General features: G+C 42.8%; 1 protein-coding gene across 1 annotated transcript in view; it reads right to left on the reverse strand.

Annotated features, from left to right (window-relative positions):
• Window positions 1–21,351, reverse strand: part of LOC123366133 (blood vessel epicardial substance-like) — a 133,732-nt gene that overhangs the window by 90,582 nt on the left and 21,799 nt on the right. The window contains exons 2-4 of the mRNA XM_045009268.1: window positions 13,678–13,756; window positions 13,012–13,110; window positions 8,778–8,907 (exon numbers count right to left, since the gene is read on the reverse strand). The gene's annotated coding sequence lies outside the window, so the exon portion shown is untranslated. The remainder of the gene's footprint in view (window positions 1–8,777; window positions 8,908–13,011; window positions 13,111–13,677; window positions 13,757–21,351) is intronic.

Here is a 21,351-nt window from a genome sequence, read left to right on the forward strand (position 1 = left end):
ACATGACTGGTGTGCAGAAAACACTTGCTTATTTCCTATTTACTCCTTCTCATAACACAAGAACTAGGGGTCAACAAATTAAATGAATAGGCAGCAGCTTTAAAACAAACAAAAGGAAGTTCCACACAATGCACAGTCAACCTGTGGAACTCCTTGCCAGAGGATGTTATGAAGGCCAAGACTATAACAGAGTTCAAAAAAGAACTAGATAAATTTATGGAGGATAGGTCCATCAATGGCTATTAGCCAGGATGGACAGAGATGGACAGCCTCTGTTTGCCAGAAGCTGGGAATGGGTGACAGGGGATGGATCACTTGATGATTACCTGTTCTGTTCATTCCCTCTGGGGCACCTGGCATTAGCCACTGTTGAAAGACAGGATATTGGGCTAGGTGGACCTTTGATCTAATCCAGTATGGTAGTTCCTATGTACACAACCATGGCAATGGAACCCATTTTCTCAGGAAGATTTATAGGCTCCAAGACCATGGAAAAAATTCTCTGCATTTATAGCTGGATATGTTCACAATGAACCCAGTCCTCCAAAACCTACCACATGCAAAATTCTCATTGACTTCAATGGGAATTCTGCACAGAGAGAACTTGCAGGATCAAGCCCCATAATCAGAGTTGCTTCTGCCATTATTTTGGGAGAAATATTCCTGGGAGGCCAAGAATTGTTGGTAATTTTTGCCACAAGGGTATTGAGACTAATGGAACAAAGTACTTGGCAGAGCAGAGCAAACAGTGTGTGTGTTCCTTGATATTTCCTTACTTGACAGTTCCTCTAGGTCAGGAGCGGGCAAACTTTTTGGCCTGAGGGCCGCATCGGGTTTTGGAAATTGTATGGAGGGCCAGTTAGGGGAGGAGGTCGTGGCCCGCCCCCTCTCCGCCCCCAGGACTCCTGGCCCATCCAACCCCATTGTTGCCTGACAGCTTCCCCGTACCCTTGTCCCATCCACCCCCCCCTGCTCTCTGTCCCCTAACCACCCCCAAAACCCCTGCCCCTGACTTCCCCCACCACCGCATCCAATCCCTCCTCTCGTTCTTGATGCCCCTCCCCGGGACCCCCGCCCCATCCAACCACCCCTTCTCTCTGTCCCCTGACTGTCCCGGGAACCCCTGCCTCTGACTGCCCCCCGCCACCCCATCCTCTCATTCCTGACTGTCCCCTGGTGAACCCCTGCCCCCATTCAACCCCCCATTCCCCACCCTCTGACTGCCCCGACCCCTGCCCAAACTCCTCTGCCCTCCATCCAACCCCCCTGCTCCCTGTCCCCTTACTGCGCTGCTTGGAGCACCGGTGGCTGGCGGTGCTAAAGCTGCGCCACCCGGCTGGAGCCAACCATGCCGTTGCCACTGCGCAGCCCAGAGCACTGGGTCAGGCTGGGCTCTGCGCTGTGCTGCCCCAGAAGCTCGCAGCCCACCGCCCAGAGCATTGCGCTGGCGGCAGGGGACGAGGAACAGCAGGGGAGGGGCCAGGGCCCAGTCTCCCAGGCCAGGAGCTCAGGGGCCGGGCAGGAGGGTCCCGCAGGCCAGATGTGGCCCGCGGGCCATAGTTTGCCCACCTCTGCTCTAGGTGCAGGACATACAGCTCGAAGGGCTACACAACGGCCACTATACAGACACCATTCAGTTTATCCTCAGTACAGGGAAATCAACAGCGCTATTAATTGCAAAGCTTCTGCCATTTAGTACCACTCTCACAAGGACCTAGTACTAGTTTATCCAATTTTATAAATACATCGGAATACCACAACTTCATTGAGATTTTTCCATTAGAAGATGAACTTTTGGTTTAATAATAAACAAAAAATTCAAGATTTGATTTCCTAAGTATGAAAAGTTTAGTTTAAGGGTTCATGTTGCTTCTTGTGACGTAAATAGCAAAATTTCCATTGTCTTCAATAGAACCAGATCAGTTAGTGAGAGATCAACATATCTGACATACAAGCTGTGATCACATAGCAATACAATATTTTTTAAAAACAAACAGTACTTCTGCAGGTACTGAACTGGCTTCGTGGAAGTGTTTTGAGGAGGGCTTTAAGAAATAATTAAAATCAGAAAAAAAATTATTAAAAATTAATAAATAGAATGGCAATATTCCATTAATCCTCCCCCAAAACAAGGAAATATTAAGCCAGAATTATGATACAGGCTATACTAATATGCATGCATATCAAAGATTAATCAGCTAAAATGTAAATTTTATTTGAAACAACCATATGCAGAAAAGTGTGTGTCTGGGGAGAGGGATGTTCCCTGTACATTGCAGGGTCCATACAGAACATTTCTTTCTTATGTAAATGAGTGTTTTCATAACAGTATTATATCTCCATATATTTGTCACTGAATACTTTAGCTGTGGTATTCTTTGAATATTAATGATTCACCTGCATAGAATACTGGGAACACTAATTTCTGAAAAACTTAAGGTGTGATCTGTTTGCTCTTATATTAAGTCCAGAGGCAAAGTAATAGCACTCTGTGCTTATTCAGGCTTCAAGCAAACTGCCCTTTAGTTGGAGCATATTAAATATTCAGAGGGAAAGATCTGTGGGTTTCTGCACTAGTTAAAACTGCATGGGTTGGCTGGATTTAGCTCTCACTTATACCCTTCATTTATATTTTGCATTTCTCTCAGTTTGAACAAATCAATCAACTCAGCTTCACTTTTGTTTATGTCAGTTTCACTTTCAGACCCTTAGTGCATTTAAGTTTGTGTTTTAAACACTGCTCATTTGTTTAAGAGCAAATGTTTTCACTGGATTTTAATAGTTGTGGAAACGCTTCCATTAGTGGCAAGCTTTATAAAAGCTTGTTTTTACAAAATTTAACCTGTTTCAAGTTTAAGTTGCCCTTTTCTGCGTATGTAGGTCAACTTTTCTGAGGGAAAAATAATATATTATAGCACTGGATGTCAGAAGTGTACTACAGCAACGACGGACAGAATAGTTTAGATAGTCATACATGTTCCTAAACAAACATGTGTAGGTGTTTGTTTAGGAACAAATTTAGGTGTACTCTGACTCAGGACTCTCAATTCACTGAGCTTAGTTGAATTTGTATGTGCAACAAGGTCAAGGATACTATTTTTAATTGTATCATTCCTTTTCTAACTTGTTAAACTGCCACAGCATTTAAAAAAATGGAGGATAGAATAATTTATTTAACGTTTATCAAAAGTGTCATCATGTATAGTGAAAACTTTTGATATTACAAATATTTTGTCTTCGATATTTTAACAATTTACTGTAGTTTAACATTTAGGTAAGTTACAATAATTGAATAATTGCTTCTTTATTACTGTAAAACATACCAGACAATAGCACATATTGGCGATATCTAAATATTTTATTTAAAAAACCATTACAGTTTCTTTTCCAATTTGGATGGGGACTAATAACCCATAGAAAGCACATAGATTTCTTGCAGAAATCTGAGTTATAGACAATAGGCTAGTTGGCATCTTTTCTTTAGTTCTTTCAGACCGGGGGAACACTGTGTATGAAGCCTATTGGCACAGAATGAAACAATCCAGATCTTTTATCTTCAAGTATGGTGGATTACTTGCACTTGGGGAAGCTTGAATAAAATTCACATATGTTAAACATGATTAATACTGTGTTGGTCAAACAATGTAATGATTTGGATTTATTGCATTTTGCAAAGAAAACAGTAATGTGAAATCAAACATCATTCCTGTTTACACATTACAGCTTTTAAACTGTTTTAAAGGAATCTACTAAGCAGCGACAGTGCATATTTTAAAAGCTGTTTTACCGCTGCGTTAATGAACTGCACCTGAACCTTGCAAACACAGTTCAGTTTAAAATTAATTAGTTTGTATGTTGCATAACCATATGAGCTCCCCCTGGCAATCCTACAATTCATGCATCAACAAGTTAAGTGCATGTAGCATGGTTGGTTATTACCAAACCAAGAAGCAAACACTGAGATTTGGTTCATCACAATGCAGCAATATGAAAGCCAGACTACAAAAGAGGAAAAATAGTTAGATACCAGTTCAAATGGATAAACGTGATAAAACATGGGATACCACTTTACCTATCCCATGTGTTCCAAAACACATTCCAGTATGGTAACAAGGATACTTTAGTGCAGTGGTCACCAATCGGTTGATCACGATTGACTGGTCAATCCAAGAGGTTCTCCCAGTCAATCGCGATCTCCAGTGGTGCAGTGTGGCTGCCGCTAAGGCAGACTCCCTGCCTACCCTGGCCCATGCCGCTCCCGGAAGCAGCCAGTGCGGCCCCAATATATATCTCTAATTTGTGCTCAATTGGGACAGGGGTTTAGGTTTTTTTGGACAAGTGTCATATGGACTATCACAAAAGCAATGCCATACAGAAGCATGCACACCCAGAGAGAGAGATCATTTAGTATCACTTCCAAGTATATTAATAGATTAATTTCTGCCTACCATTGTCAGAAGAGGCTTATAAATTCTTTATCCCAATATAATCAAACTACCAGGCTATTAATTATTATTTGTATTGTGGTAGCCTCTAGATATCCACTGTTCTAGGCACCGTACACATTACAAAAAAGTGGTCTCTGCCCCAAGAACTTGCAATCTAAACAAATAGACTCAAGTTAGTTTCAGCTAACAGTCCTTTTCTCCTACTCCAATAAACTTCCTGCTGATCAAATTTTATCTTAGAGATTTTCCTACAACAAAACTTGTAAGAGAAGGGAAAAACTTGCCTTCTCCCTCAAAATTAAAAATGTTGTATTATGCTTCCCTCTTTAATAGCATCTATCCTCCTTACTATTGGCACATGCAACTCAGGTGATACTGCACGAGTCACTGGCATACTTCAAAGTACCTGCCTGAAGATTGTCTATACTACTTTAAGATCTGGCATCACACACAGTATGGTGTCATGCCTAAATAGCAACAACTCTACACAGCTGAAAGCCCTTTCTTACTTTCTTTTGGTCACTAGTCATTTTCATAAGAACATGACCATACTGGGTCAGATCAAAGGTCAACCTAGCCCAGTATCCTGTCTTCCAACATTAGAGGGGTAGCCATGTTAGTCTGGATCTGTAAAAGCAGCAAAGAGTCCTGTGGCACCTTATAGACTAACAGACGTTTTGGAGCATGAGCTTTCATGGGTGAATACCCACTTCACCCACAGGACTCTTTGCTGCTTTTACTGGTCTTCCAACAGTGGCCAATGCCAGGTGACCCAGAGGGAATGAACAGAACAGGTAATCATCAAGTGATCCATCCCCTGTCACCCATTCCCAGCTTCTGGCAAATAGAGGCTAGGGACACCATCCCTGTACATCCTGGCTAATAGCCATTGATGGACCTATCCACCATGAACTTATCTAGTTCTTTTTTTGAACCTGCTATAGTCTTGGCCTTCACAACATCCTCTGGCAAGGAGTTCCACAGGTTGACTGTGCATTGTATGGAACTTCCTTTTGTTTGTCTTAAACCTGCTGCCTATTCATTTAATTTGGTGACCCCTAGTTCTTGTGTTATGAGAAGGAGTAAATAGGAAATAAGTATTTTCTCCACACCAATCATGTTCTGAGAAGGAGTAAATAACACTTCCTTATTTATTTTCTCCACACCAGTCATGATTTTATAGACCTCTGTCACATCGCCCCTTAGTTGTCTCTTTTCCAAGCTGAAAAGTCCCAGTCTTATTAATTGCTCCTCATACGGCAGCTGTTCCATTCCCCTAATCATTTTTGTTGCCCTTTTTTGAACCTTTTCCAATTCCAATATATCGTTTTTGAGATGGGGCAACCCACCATGGATTTATATAGAGGCAATATGATATTTTCTTTCTTATCATCTATCCCTTTCTTAACGATTCCCAACATTCTGTTCGCTTTTTTGACTGCCACATACGTTTCCCTTGGATGTATGCAGCTAAACTCCCATGAATCCACAAAATGGCAAGAAAACTAATTTCTGGAAGCCAGATTTCATCAATGACATCTTTATGACATTACCAGGTGGTTCTATGATTCAATATTTTAAGAGAGCAACTAAATAAAATATTTGCCTATAAAGTGATTGGCAGGTTAAATGTAAACAAAGCTTTAAGAAACAGCTGGTGGCTTGTGGAAGATTTTGTAAAACAGCCTATTTAGAAAAAAGGCTCATGTTTTGTGTTACTCTCCCTTTGTTTCTTTGCAAAAAAGCAAATATAAAGATCAGCTCTTAATGTAAGAGTTGAATTGCTCTTGCTGTTTCTTACTCAATTAAGATATAATTATTTGGTGGTGGCAAGGGAAAGTCAAATCAGTGAAGTCAATGGGACTACTTACCAGAGTAAAAGGAGAAGGATTTGGCCCCAGTTGGTTCTTGTGAAAAGACTATTACTACACAGAAAAGCTATTCCTCTGTGTGCTCCATGTGCAAAAGGAGTTCTACACATGGAAAACGTGCAGGGTCGGGTACAGAGATTATTTTCCAGCTGGAAAATAAACTCTGAATTCTTACAAAGCAAAGATTTTTGTTTTAGGTGCATATCTTTACTAATCAAGGAGGAAAGTTAGCTATAGAGCAAGTGTCATGCAAGCAATATTGTCTAAATGGAACATTTTATGAGGCAGCACAAAGCTGTTCAACCTTTAAGTGTTCTCAAAGCATTTCAGACAAAATTACTGCATTTCACTACTGTACTACTTTTAAAGTGAAGCCTTTTACAGAGGACTGTAGATCTAATGTGGAAAGCACCTGTTTCAATGAAATCCGTTATTTCAACAATTAATATGGACTGTTTACATTTGTCCTTAGCTCCTAACAAAGCATTTCCCGCGGATAATATGAAATATCTGTGATACTACAGCTTGATTTTCCATTTGGAATGCGGTCCGCGTTCTGGATTCGTGTATCCCAGCCAATGTTGCGAAGTTACTTTGTACCACGCCTAAAGCCAGCCGCAAACACAACAACACCACCGCTTCCCTTCACAGGGGCTGCCACGAGCAGCGGACTGAGTGCCGGGAGGAGAAAGGACCTTCGGGGCCAGGACGCCGCTACGGGCGGGGTGCGGGTGCTGGGAGCGCAGCGGAACCCGGCGGGCGGGGAGAAGAGCAGCGCTCGGCTCAGCCCGGCGGGACCCCGCAGCTGGCAGGGGGCTCGGGGCGGGCGGTGACCCCGGGAGCCGCAGCCGCCCCCGACACAGCCCCGCTCTGGCGGGCTCCGGGGGCAGCGAGCACCTGGGGGGTCACGGAGCGGGGCCGCTGGGAGCGAAGGGCCGGGCGGGGGCTGCACCCAGCTGGCCCGGCCCGGGCGCGTCTCCCCGGGGAAGTTTCTCTCGGTCGCTCCGGGCAAGCGGCGCCTCCGGCTCCGATTTCAGCCGCTGCCCGGGGAAGCCCCAGAGCAGCCGCCCCGGCGGGGTGGGGGGAGGTGGGTGCCCGCGCGCCGGGAGGCTGCCCGCGCCCCAGCGCCCCCCTTACCTGGCACTTAGCCCCCTGCCGGGCGCCTCAGGAAAAGTTTCCCGGCTCCAGGGCTGAGGCGCCGGGGACGTCGCTGCCGCTTCCTCGGGGCCCCGCGCCGCCAGCGAGCGGCCGCTTGGACTAAAATAGGCGGGGAGCCGCCAGGGGGCCGCGGGCGGCGCCAGCTCCGGGGCAGGCAGCGAGCGGCCGCAGCGCGCAGGCGCTTCCCGCGGGCACCACCAGCCGCTGCCCGGCGGCGGAGACACCGGCGGGCTCCGGCCACGTGCCGCTCTCCGCGGCCGGCCCGGGGGGACTCGGGGTGCCCGCTCCCCCGCCCTCCAGCTGGCAGCGGGCCGGGGCCGGGGCTGGGGCAGGTTCGCGCTGAGCCAGCTCCTGCGCCTGGTGAGCTGGAGCGGAGCTGTGCCGCCGCGCTTCTAACGGGAGGGGAAATGCGCCTCCCGTTCCGCCCTAGCGAGCGCGGGCAGGTCTTAACAGATGCGAGCGAGCCAGGAGATAGTCGGTCCGTGGCCCCCCGCCGTGCTCCCCGGCACTGACTTTTTTGCATTTGTCTTCTGCTGTGGACCAGCCCCCCCCCAGCAAATACAAACCTGCGGAGAATGGAATGTGAGGAGCAAAGCTTCGTGTCCAACCTCTGGGATCGCACCAGGTTAGCTTAGGCTGGGTGCATGAGCTATACCTCACGTGCCCCCATTGCGGCTAGTGCTGTGTTAATGGAGAATAAGCCAGGTCTTTAAAAATAAATAAATGTGACTGGATTTTTTGTTAACATGAAGAGGCGCTTGTCCCCTTACTCACCTTGAGTAGAACCAATAGAAAACACAGGTATCTGCAGACCACGGTATTACCCCACCCGTGGAGCCGAATCTGCCCCAGAGTTACTAGGTATACATTGGGATACATCAATAGTCTTACCTAGCCCCAGAGCATTCTATAATCAGGAGCTGGGGGCCCAAAGAAAATAACGAGATATTTTAAAGTAATACATTTTATGGGTTCTTCTGCTTTGCCTACTGCTGTTGGACCACCTTGCGTTCCCATTTTCAAGCTTTTCTCTGCATTCATGAGGGTGTTTTTCTTTTTAAAGGAAAGCTTAGGTTCTCAGATCAGAACATAATTCCTGCAGGCGAGGCTTTAAGAAAAACAGCAAATATCACAAGACTCAGGATAAAATCATGAGAATTAGCAATTGCATCACAGAGGTAGCTAAGATCATATAATTAAAACAATGACAATACACATTGCCTACCATTTGTTAACTTCTCTTTTTTCCCCTCCCCATTTTATGATTCTTCTTAATAGGGTAAGAGAACTGTAATAGTACCTTATGTTCATCACACCATGCGGGGCTCATTGTTGTCCACCACTTCTTCTGTGGCACTGTTGAGGAGGGAAGACAGTGCCCTTGGGGACGGAGTTCAGTTTCTTTTGAGAGCATCAGCAAGGATTTGCCCCTAATTAACAGTCAAAACCACAGTTCAGAATAAATAAATAAGCAGTTAACTTTTATTGCCAAAATACAGAACAGAGGGAAGAAATAAAAACAATCTTTAGAAAATGTATACCTGTTATGGATTCGGGGCTAGATCCTGAACATCTTACCTTGGCAAACTCCTTATTCAGGCCCAATGTGAAAAGCACTTACGACTAGCCCTGAAGTGGAAGAGCCAGAATATTGCAGATTTTACTATGGTTTTGGCAGTTCTGAACTCTGTCATGTTTTTTCCTGACCTGATATAGCTGCAGTACTGCCAGCTGTGACAGATCGCGTCAGAGCCTGCTTAGCCAAAGAGCTCCTTTTATAAACTCCTCTATCTTAAAAGTGATGTAAAGTGTCATCTATCTATCTCCTCATTGGACAATCTAGGTACTTATATGCAACTTCTATCACAGACTGCCGCTCAGGTGTTTAAAAAAAGAACAATAGAACCAACTAGAATTGCATCTTCCTTTAAACCGTTACCTTAGAAATGAATAGTTCTAGAGGACATAGTCTAACTAAACAAAAATCTAATTTCCTTCTGTTTTTCTAGTTACCCAGCATATATTGCTCTATGAAATGCACTATGAAAATTATATTTCTTCATTACTTGTTTGTAATGCTTCAGTTTGTACCATCTTCAGTTGTCTTGTTTTAGAATAAACAGATGTGTCACAAGATCTAATGTATATCTCTTTTAGTATGTTAATTGCAAATTCTAGTGGCCACTTTGTGGAAATATAGTTTAGGGATTGACATAGACAGTCTTGTAATTCCAAGTTAATACATAAAAATTTCAGATATAAAATGCACAGTTCCAGTTGTTACAGAAGCCAACCCTCAGAGGTAATCAATTTTTTTTTTTGTCAAGGTCCAAATTTCTTGGTCAAGATATAGTCAAGGTCCAAACTCCAGAGAAAATAATAATGATAATACGTAAATAAAAAGATTTCACAGTCCATTCAAAAGGGTCTGGCCGTTCAGATTTGGCCCATGGTCCACCTATTGACTACCCCGAACTAGAGTTTGAGCTACGCACATTTTAAACATTAAGTGTGGGGAGCCTCAGTCGTGATTTCCAGTGATATAATATTATAGTGGCCAGCTGTGAGGACTGAGGCCCAATTCTGCAAATTAAAATATACAGTCAAACTGCTGTGCCCATATAGAGTCCTGGTGAAAGTGAGTGCAGCAATCTACCTATGCATTTTAAATTGCAGAATTGGGACCTATTGCAACAACTTTCAGATCCACTTTCCATGGCTTCTCTCTCCATGTTTTTAGATATGAGCTCCAAATTTGTCAGGGAAGAAGACACATGCTTCCTCATTAATTTGTTCTCCTAATACTTGAAAAATAGACCATCCGAATGATTAGCTCCAACAGCAGCCCTACCTTACATAGATCCAAAATGCTGTGGTCTGGCTACAGTCTACCCTTTTCAGGGAAAAACATACCTATCTAGTAGGGTAATATTAAGTCTATTAACCTAAAATTTTAATGATAGAGGCCTTTACAGTACCTTTCTGAACACCTGCCTTTTAGGTGTTGTGAACACAACTTTCAGGTAATTTTTTTAGAAGTTTCAGCTATATTTTTGTAGTGTTTCCATTTCTGGACTCAATCTTGCTCTCCCTCTGAAGCCAATAGCACAACATAAATAGGAGGAGGATAGGCTTGGAAGGATTAGATTTTTATTATCAGTACACATCGATTTCACCATACACACACAATCCGACAAAAATATTTCCATCAATAATAGAAATTTACAGCTAGGCAAGGTGGGAAAAATGCTGCTTGAGAACTTATTAGAGAGTTTGATTTAAGGATGTTTACTTTGTATATTGTGACATATGATGTTGACAATTTGTGTTTTACCAGTTGTAAAGCTTTAACTTTTTGAATCTCTACATCTGTTGTCATTAAATAATTGTTGTCTGACTCTACCCACATAATTTCTCACAACTGAGAAAATGTAAATAGATAAACATTTTAAAAATGCTTAAAAATAAACATCAATATTATCCCTCAATTTATAAAAAAAATACAAAATCGAATTCAGCCAAGCTTGCTTTTGTGCCTGGAAGATAAAAAAGAGTTGACTTCAGTGGGACTTCTCAAATCCTTAGAATGAATAAGATATTTAAACGTTTTGTGCTGGAATAGGTCCGTAGTGAGTCTATTGTGTTTATTGTTTTGCAGACACAAACTGAATTCAATGGGATGTTTCACATGCTTTAAGTTAAGCATGTGATTAAATGCTTTGCTGGCTCTGGGCCTAAGCTTCCTTAACAAAATGTACACTGAAGTAAAGCATCTGGGATCTTGACTGGAAAGTAGTTACTAAGCTCTATATTTGTCACTGTATGGTATAGCTAATCTCTCCATTCTCTACCTCACCCTAAGGATATGTCTATGCTACAGCTGTGCAGCAGTGCTGCTGTAGCGCTATAGCGTAGACTCTTCCTACAGTGATGGAAAAGGTTTTTTTGTTGATGTAGATAATCCCCGCCTCGCTGAGAGGTGGTTGCTAGGTCTACGGAAGAAGCCTTCTGTTGACCTAGTCATATTTACACAGGGAGTTAGGTCCACGTAATTGCGTTGCTCAGGGCACACCATTTTTCACATCGCTGATCAATATAGCTAGGTCAAGTTATAGGTATAGACCAGGCCTAAAGCAGCTTGAGTGAAATCCTGGCCCCGCAGAAGTCAGTGGTAAAGTTCCCATTGAATTCAGTTGAGCTAGGATTTCACTGTAGTTGTCTGACATACTCCCCACCGCCTCTCTTTTCCTAGAAGTAGCACAAAATTCTAACATTTAATAAAAAAGTACTCCTTTCTGAGAGTGTGAAGTAGTATTCACTAGTTTTTTCTGAAACCTGATTTGTATATTAGGTCATGAAAATTCTTAATTCTAGCAACACCATTTATTTGAGATTTCTACACTACTAAATCAGTGGTTATGTAGGCTTACATTTTCCCATGATTATTTCTATTTTTCCTTGCATTGTTGTGATCTTTGTCTCACGTATACAAAGTTCAGATATAAGGATAGAGTTGAAGGTTTCTGATCACTGGTTCACATTCATTCCCAGTTGCTTTAAGGATGTTCCTGATCCATTATGTTTATTTTTCATTGGGCTAATAACAGATGGGATAGAGATGAAGAGAAGAGAACTTCTGAAGTTTCTATTTTTGTCTAATTAAAGTATCTACAAAGATCCAATCATTCATATAAATCAGTATAACTGATGTGGGGAACTGACCTTGGGAAATTAGATTAATTAATATATTGGTTGATGAATTCTTACTGGTGATTCTTAATGATTAATGGTTTACTCATTAATTAAAAATGCTCTTCATTATTGGAGAAAGGAGAAATTCTAATGCTTTTTGGTAACTTATCTGTGAGATACTTTTCTAATTGTTCTTGGTCTCAAGCAATGACCAAGAAACCTAAATTCCTCCACAGCATGGATCATCCAGGCACAGTTAATGTACCATAATGCTGCCTATTTTAATCCACTCAGATCTATATCACATATTTTCTAGCCATTGAAATTTGGGACTGAGATTACAAATATCCTTCTAAATTTAGTCTCAGTGCAGTACACTGGGATGCATGTGCTGGTGCAATAAACTGCATAAAAAGTGCACATTTGGTGGAATTAGTGTGGAAAAGGGCAATAGTCAGTACTGATTTACTAACAAAACCATCACTGCTTTCAAATAGTTTATCAGGGCATCACAAAATAGGTAGAGAAGGGAGGAGATCTAGATGAAGATTTTCAAAAGAGACCTGTCATTCTGTAAGCCTTAATTTTTGAGTCCCAAACTGAGACACCTGGTTTTCATAATACGTTGGGCATTTATTCACTGAAAATCAGGCCCTTATGAGATGTCCCAAGCTCAAAACCTGAGGACTTAAAAATCACATTTGAAAATCTTCATCTTAGATCCCATCTTCCTGTAGGACAATTTCTCTCATGACTGATGCATATTACAAATATGAGTACATACAAGATGAGTGGGAAAATAACAGAATGGATATAAAATTGCATAATGAGGATATACTTACCTTGCCTATCATGCTTTGAATCAGCCAGCTGAGTAATTAGTCTCCTCTTGGATTCATTTCAAAAGTCTTGTATTTTTTATCTGCCTAAAATGATTCATTCTGAGATCAAATGAAATAAATACAAAAGCAAATTACAACAAGCATTGTCCCATGCAACAGTCATGCAAAATATACGGTAAATTACACATTTTTAACTGTAAAAATTTCATGCACTTGTAAAAAAGTGTACAAAGGAAAGTCAGATGAATGACATCAAGGGTCTAATTGTTGGTTCCAAATTGCTGCCTTTGCACAGTTCTGGCAACATAAAGCAGCAGTAATGCCTTGCTGACAACCATCTACCCAGGAATTCCCACAGTGTAGGGGGATTCCTTAGCTGGCATAGAGCCAGTGCAGCAGCTATATTTTATCCTCCCCCTTCCCAACTGCTGGTGTAGTGGTGTGACCCTGTGCTTTGGCTATTCCCAGCTGCAGGAACAACTCCTTGGCAGCCAAGAGTAAGTTGGAACTCAGTGGTATCAAAGACTTCTGTTAGAGCTAACAGAATCATCATGGACATATGAAAGTGAGGATTAGTATCAACCCATGAGACAGAACCCATCTATGACAGTGAAGGCATAAGGCTACATAAGAGAAGTAGAGACTCACCACCATGACTCATCTTACCAGGATCATGGAAATCTGATTACTCCATAAAATACCAAGGTTGTCTTGCTATCTCCTTCTCAACAGCCCTGCCTCCAAACTAAAAAGCAGTAATTAGGTGACATCATTATGGTCAAGAGATGGTTTCTTGAGCAAGGACCTAAACATTGCTCATTTAAGGGATACTGACATCTTATCTTCCCTTGGAGAAGAATTAGTGATTTCCTCATGATGGGGTCAATAACATGATGTTTGATTTAATTTTTTAGAAGGTAGTTCCCCTGAGTTCCTCAGATTTATATCAACTGGTTTCTCACAACTCTATTTCTCTTCCTTTACCACTGTCAAGTCGCACCATTTCCTGTATCTCTGACATAAATTAGTGAGAGGTTATTTTTTATTTTCTTAGAATATCTTGGATGTTCACTAAATCTTCAGTGCACATGCTTTTTTTCTTTTCTGCATTCTTTTGTCTTCTCTGTCAATAAAGATAACTTAAAAAGCAAGAGAGACAGCTATGGTAACATGATAAAATATTTCTTACGGAGGCTATAGATTTCCCTCCGCCCTTTCTAATACTTCATTTTTTCAGGTCATCTGAAGAGGACAATATGGAGGGAATATTAGTCACTTGGAACCCAAGTCTTTATAAATTTTTGAAAAGCCATATCAGAAGACTGACTTTTCCTAAAGAAAAAGCCAAAATTATTTAGCATTCAGTATAATTCAAGACAGAGGATTTAGGACTCCATTTGTGTCATTAACTAAATTCTACTTTTTACTACAGACTAATAAAAGCAAGAAATAAAAAATAAATAAAAAAAACAGGTCCTATCTCAACATAATACAATTCTGTCGTTCATATATTGCATTACCAAAGAAACCAAAATTCAAATTATGGAGCAGTATTCATTCTCTGTTCCAGATATAACAGGTTTAATTTACGCAAAAGTTTCATATGTCACTCAAAATGTTAAAGCTTAAAGTTCATTAATAGTTTTTCTCTTTTCTCCTGCAGGGACTTTCAGATGACCACTGTAGTACTTGTGTACTTTACAGGATTCTTAGCTGAAAATAAGGTGTAAAGTGTTAGACAGTATTCTAGATAGGCTTTAACATTTAAAAGTGCCAGGGGTAGTACTTAGCCTCTGTCCAGATACAAGGTGCAGCAACTTGCTGGAGATGTAGGATGGAATCCTCTGCTTCTTAAATTTGGCTTGACTTAATTCTTCCTTCCTGGACTATTCTCAGCTACTAGGTCCCAGACCCACAAAAGGATGTAGGTGCCTAATTTCCACTTTTGAAAATCTCTTCTCAGCTGCCTAACTTTGGAAGCACCTAAAGCCCTTAGCACCTAAATGTTCACTGTAGAAGTCCCGTAGGCGCCTAAATTTCTGCGACTGGGCATGTGCACAATGCATCAGTGTAGCTACTTGAGTGCCTATCTTACAGCCAAGCCTGAATGGAATCCTCAAACCAGAAGATAGTCATTGCCCACCTAACGTGTCTGCAGAGGCTGATCTGGTAGGTGTTCTCAAAGCATGCCCAACTCCACACAAAACAGCTAGGGGAGATGCCTTCTCTTACAATCTTTAGCCCACTGGTTAGGGCACTCACCTACGATGTGGGAGATCCCAGTTCAATCCCTCTCTCTGCCTGATAGAGAGAAGACATTTGGACATGGATTTCCTACCTCCAGGCTGAGCACAATAACAACTAGACTATGGGGTATGCTGATGAGTCGTCTCTCTCTATCTTGTCTGTTGCAGCTCTTCCATGTGTATAAGTATACAATGGGCTAGAGAGAGAGAGTGAGAGAATGACTCTACCGTGCCAGGTTTATCATATCCCTAGAGAAATTAAAGAAATGTATTCCAATAATTTTCTTATAATGTTCACAAGGCATCCCCTGCAAAGCCAAGTCTTGTCATCCTGTATTATCTGTCCTGGCTCTAATACTATTCAATATTTTCACTAATGACTTGGACAATGGAATGTAGAGTACACCTATACAATTTGCAGAAGACATCAGGTTGGGTGGGGTTGCAAGCACTTCAGAAGACAGGATTAGAATTCAAATCAACTTCAAGAAATTGGAGAATTGGTCTGAAATTAACAGGATAAGATTCAATAAAGACAAGTGCAAAATACTACAATTAGAAAGGAAAAATCACATGAAGGATTACAAAATGGGGAATAACTGACTAAGTAGTAGTTCTCTGGAAAAGGATCTGGGGGTGATAGTGGATCACAAATGGAATATGAGCCAACAATATGATGCAGTTGCAAAAAAAGCTAATATTCTCAAGTGAATCGACAGGAGTGTCTTACATAAGATATGGGAGGTCATTGTCCTGCTTTACTCGGCCCAGTGAGGTCTCAGCTAATACCAATTCTGAGCACCACACTTTAGGAAAGATGTGAACAAACAGAGGAGAACCCAGAGGACCACATAAAAAATGATAAAGATTTAGAAAAGACAACAAGGGGGGACCTGATAGCTGTCTTCAAATAGGTTAAGGGCTGTTACAAAGAGGACAGGGATCAATCGTTCTCCATGTCCACTGAAGGTAGGACAATAAGTAATAGGTTTAATCTGCAGCAAGAGAGATTTAGGTTAGATATTAGGAAAAACTTTCTAACTGTAAAGATAGTTAAGCTCTGGACTAGACTTCCAAGGGAGTTTGTAGAATCCCCATCACTGAAACATGCTAGACCATCCCTGACAGGTGTTTGTCCAGGTTTACTTGGTGCTGCCACAGCACAGGGGGCTGCACTAGTGGACCTTTTGAGGTCCAGATTCCAGGTAGAGTGACCGGCACTGTTTGGGACAGAGCCACCGCTCCGCCCTGTCTTTGTCACCTCGGAGTGACCACTCAGAATCCAGCTCTGGTTCAGAGCAAGGTTCCCTGATGGTGGGGCAAGCCCCAGTACCAGAGGTGCTGGCTACATCATCGGCATCGGCCTTGTGACCTCAGGCTCAATGTCCGGCGCTGTGGTACCCATGGAACCCGTGGGGCTTCACCCAGCCCTCCCAAGTCACCCACTTGATGTCCGGACCCTCAGAGAGACCAGCTGCCCCTCTTTCCCACCATCCCCTGGTGCATGAAGCCTCAGGGACAAGGATCCTGAAGGTCCATGGGGAAGTAGGGGAGCAAGCCACTGGGCCACTGATGGTCACGGAGGACCCTATGGCACCAGCATCTTCCTTGTCGTTTCCAGATGAGGCCATAATGGGGCTCCCTCCTCCATTTCCTCAGGATGACGCTAAGGCACACCAGGAACTATTGAAAAGGGTCGCCACCAACCTGGGTCTTCAGGCAGAGAAGTTAGAGGAGCCCTCGGAGACTCTCTTTGATGCCCTCTGCTCCATAGCACGGGCCAGGGTGACTCTGCCCCTTCATGAAGTGGTCTCAAAGATCCCCAAGGCCCTGTGGCAAACTCCTTCCTCCTTGCCCCCCATCTTCAAGAGGGCTGAGCGCAAGTGCTTTGTGCCATCCAAGGGCCATGGGTTTCTGTACACCCACCCTGCCCCCAATTTCCTAGTGGTAGAGGTGGTTAACCACAGGGAGCGACAGGGTCAACCCAGAGCTACCCCTAAGAATAAAGATTCCAAGAGACTAGACTTGTTTGGGCATAACGTTTATTCGTCCTCTAGTCTCCAGTTGATGGTAGCCAACCATCAGGCCGTCCTGGGATGCTATGACTAACATGTGGCAAACCATGGCCAAGTTCGAGGGATCCCTTCCTGAGGCTTCTAGGAAGGAGTTCCGGGCGATCATGGAGGAGGGCAGGAGTGCGGCCAGGGCGACACTCCAGGCGCCGTTGGATGCAGCAGACACCGCCGCCCAAACCATGGCCTCGGTTGTCGCTTTGCGGCAGACTTCCTGGCTGCTCCTCTCCGGTTTGTCCATGGAGGCTCAGCAGTCAATGCAAGATCTCCCCTTCGATGGGCAAGCCCCGTTCGCAGAACAGACGGACAATAAGCTCCGTGGCCTCAAGGACTCCTGCACGACCCTGAAAATGTTGGGCCTGTATGTTCCTGGCCCTGTCCGCAAGCAGTTTAAGCTTCAGCAGCCTCAGGGTCAGGAGAGTCACGCTCGCCAGGAGCCTCCCCATAAGAAATCCAGAGGCTACAAGCAGCGTCCTAGCCACCAGCCTTCACAGGCTTCTCAGTCCAGCTCAACCCGCAATAAGCAGGTGGGCAAGCGTCCATTTTGAGGGTACCTGGTCTTTTATAAGGACACCTTCCCAAGGTGGTGTCTACTTTCCACGTGAGCCAGGACATAATCTTCCTTCCAGTCTTCTGCCCTAAGCCCCATGAGACTTAGGAAGAGAGGTGCCGCCACACTTTGGACATAAGAAGGGCCCTAGCTTTCTACATAGATCTAACAAAGCCTTTCCGTAAGTTGACTCAGCTTTTCATCTCTACAGCTGGTAGGATGAATGGCCTCCCAGTGTCCATGCAGAGGATTTCTAACTGGATCACATCTTGCATTCGAACCTGCTACGAGTTAGCAGGAGTCCCTCTGCTGCCGATCGTCAGAGCCCACTCCACCAGAACACAGGCATCTTCGGCGGCCTTCCTGGCACACTTCCCGATCCAGGACATCTGTTGAGCCGTGACATGGTCCTCCGTGCACACGTTCACGGCCCAGTATGCCATCACTCAGCAGGCCAGGGACGATGCTGGGTTCAGCTGAGTTGTGTTGCAATCTACACATCCATGAACTCCTACCCACCTCCAAGGGATACTTCTTGGGAGTCACCTAAGTTGAATGGACATGAGCAAGCACTCGAAGAAGAAAAGACAGTTACCTTTTCCCATAACTGGTGTTCTTCGAAAGGTATTGGTCAAGTCCATTCCACAACCCGCCCTCCTTCCCCACTATCGGCATTTCCGGCAAGAAGGAACTGAGGGTGGGGGGAGCCAGCGGCCCCCTATATACCGCAGCATGTGCGCGCGACTCCAAGGGGTGCCAGAGCCAGATACTGCTGAGGGAAAAACTTCTGGCACCGGTGCATGTGGTGAGCACACACACCTAAGTTGAATAGACATGAGCAACACATCTCGAAGAACACCAGTTAGGGAAAAAGGTAACTGTCTTTTCAGTATTCACAAACATTCAGTTATCAGTCTCTTAGAGTTGCAATGTTGGATTTTGTGTGTCAGATTCCTGGCTTGATTGGTAGTTATGAGTACAACAAGGTCTCCTGTCAATACAAGGCTCCCTGTTGCATTAATTGCATCCACCATGATTGCTGCCCTTACCATTTACTGCAGAGACTCCCAGTGTTTCCAGCACAGCTGCAGGTAGCTGAGGCATTGTTATATTTAATTCAGAGGTATAAAAATAGAAATGCAACCATTTGAGTGTCTTCACTTTATTATGCTGCTAATGAATTATAAAGAGTATATCAAAATAAATATTCTTGAAACTACTTCCTAATGAATCACTTAGACAGTGTTCCTATTCAGTTGCGTCGTTCATTAATTATATTTTTTGCTTCCTTTCTGGAATACAAATGCTTTTTATTAAAGTAATCCAAAGACAGTAAGAAAGACAGACTCATTGTTATAATCTTTCATTCAGCTGTGATTTGATAGAGCAGGGGTTGACAACCTTTCAGAAGTGGTGTGCCAAGTCTTCATTTATTCACTCTGATTTAAGGTTTTGCATGCCAGTAATACATTTTCACGTTTTTAGAAGGTCTCTTTCTAGAAGTCTATAATATATAACTAAACTATTGATGTATGTAAAGTAAATAAGGTTTTTAAAACGTTCAAGAGGCTTCATTTAAAATTAAATTAAAATGCAAAGCCCCCCAGACCGGTGGCCAGGGCCCAAACAGTGCCACTGAAAATCAGCTCGTGTGCTGCCTTTGGCACGTGTGCCATAGGTTGCCTACCCCTGTGATAGAGTATCCCTTTCAGCATTTCTGGAGTATACTTGAATGGCTGCAAGTGGTTATGATACAAATGAAAGTTGATGTTACCCTAAGTACAACTAGATGGAAGATATTCTGTTATCCAGTTTCAGATTTATCAGAGCACAGTCATTAAATACTAATATTGTCTGGAGCACTATGATAAATGCACAGCAAGCCATGCCAGCCACAGGCAGTATCACAGGGGATCCTTTTTACTAGATTCTGGTGAAGGTAGGTGAATTATTCCAGAATATTAAACATGTCATTAGTTCTGAGCTTTAAGATATAGCTTTAAAAGTGGTCAGCATCACATTAAAAAAAAATAATTGTCAGTTTCAGTGGTTACAATTTAGTGATCTTGAAGTTCAGTGACTGCCACTCTTACAAGGCATCATCATCTGCAATCTTTCTATAGATAACACCATTTTTTGCAAGTCTCAATGACAATCATTTATTTGCACAATGAGATTCAGAGCATTCTTGGAGAGGCAGCAGAGGTGATGAAAGGCCATAAGCAAGGAGAATGCTATTGGCCAGGATTTTTAAAAGTGGCCAATAATTTTAGGTGCCTCAAGTTTCAGAGGTCCAAATTGAGACACCTTAGAGGGGCCTGATTTTCAGAAAGTGCTGAGCATCAACCCATTTTCTGGCAGCAAGAAAAGCAGTTTGGGGCTTAAGTTAATGCAGGTATTTAAAGTTCAATATTTAAAGTTTCGTGATCCCCATTGTTTTGTTGATTTTAGAGCATCCTTCAGATTCAAAGAAAGAATCATCTTCAGAGCAAATGACCATTGTTACCAGGTGGCTCCTAAAGCCCTTTTAAATTTTTCAAAAGTTGTTCCTTACCTCCTGAGAAACAAATGAGGAACCATATGTTATACAATATGGAATCATTATCCACAGTGCTCACCCTTAAAAACTTTTGCCATAGAGTAATAGGGATGCTTACTTCAATATTTGCAGTACCCCTTATGCTACTGTAGGAAATGCAGCTATTTCTTTAGTAATAACCTTATTTAGTGATATAATGCAACTGGTAAGCTTTTAAGAGTGACCACTGTATAACTGATCTAAAGGAGCAGAAGAATTTGACTTCTGGTATTTAGTCAAAAAAGGTATCGTAATAGTGATGGGTGAATTTCAAAACGTTCAGTGTTTGGGGGTCAAGTAAGAATCCAAGGGCTAGATTCTCAGTTGGTATAAATTGGCACAGCTCATTGACCTCAATGGAGGTGCAATGATTTACACCTTGAACACGCCTAAATAAATAATACTGATTAGTTTAGTATATTCCAGTTCGTAAAGCCATGTAGAGGATCAATTTAAAGCAACAGAAAAAGATGAGACATTATAGGAGAGTAGAGAGATCTGTAACATTCCAGCTATCTTAATGCCACCTCCTTAAAGAGTGTAGAGTTTAGTGAAAGTGGATGCAGTGTGGTTTAAAAGAAAAAAAATGTACACGATAGCACTAGTTTCCACCGTGAAGCACAGCACCAATCTCTTTTATATACTTCCTTTATTAAAAAAGTATATTATAATGAATGTTCAGTAAAAAGGAATATAAAGAGGCATCCTGTCTGAAGAGTGAGATATGGCAAAAACAATAACAAAAATATCATAATGATTGTTTCATGAGCACTAACATCTATGCCTGTTTTAGCAAACACTGGAAAGAAGATACCAAATTTCCCCCTGAAGTCAATGGGAGTTTCGGATGGCAACAAAAATTCACAGAGCGCTTGATCCAAAGCCCACTGAAAG

This window comes from Mauremys mutica, chromosome 3 (assembly GCF_020497125.1).
Source record: "Mauremys mutica isolate MM-2020 ecotype Southern chromosome 3, ASM2049712v1, whole genome shotgun sequence".
Taxonomy (NCBI): domain Eukaryota; kingdom Metazoa; phylum Chordata; order Testudines; family Geoemydidae; genus Mauremys; species Mauremys mutica.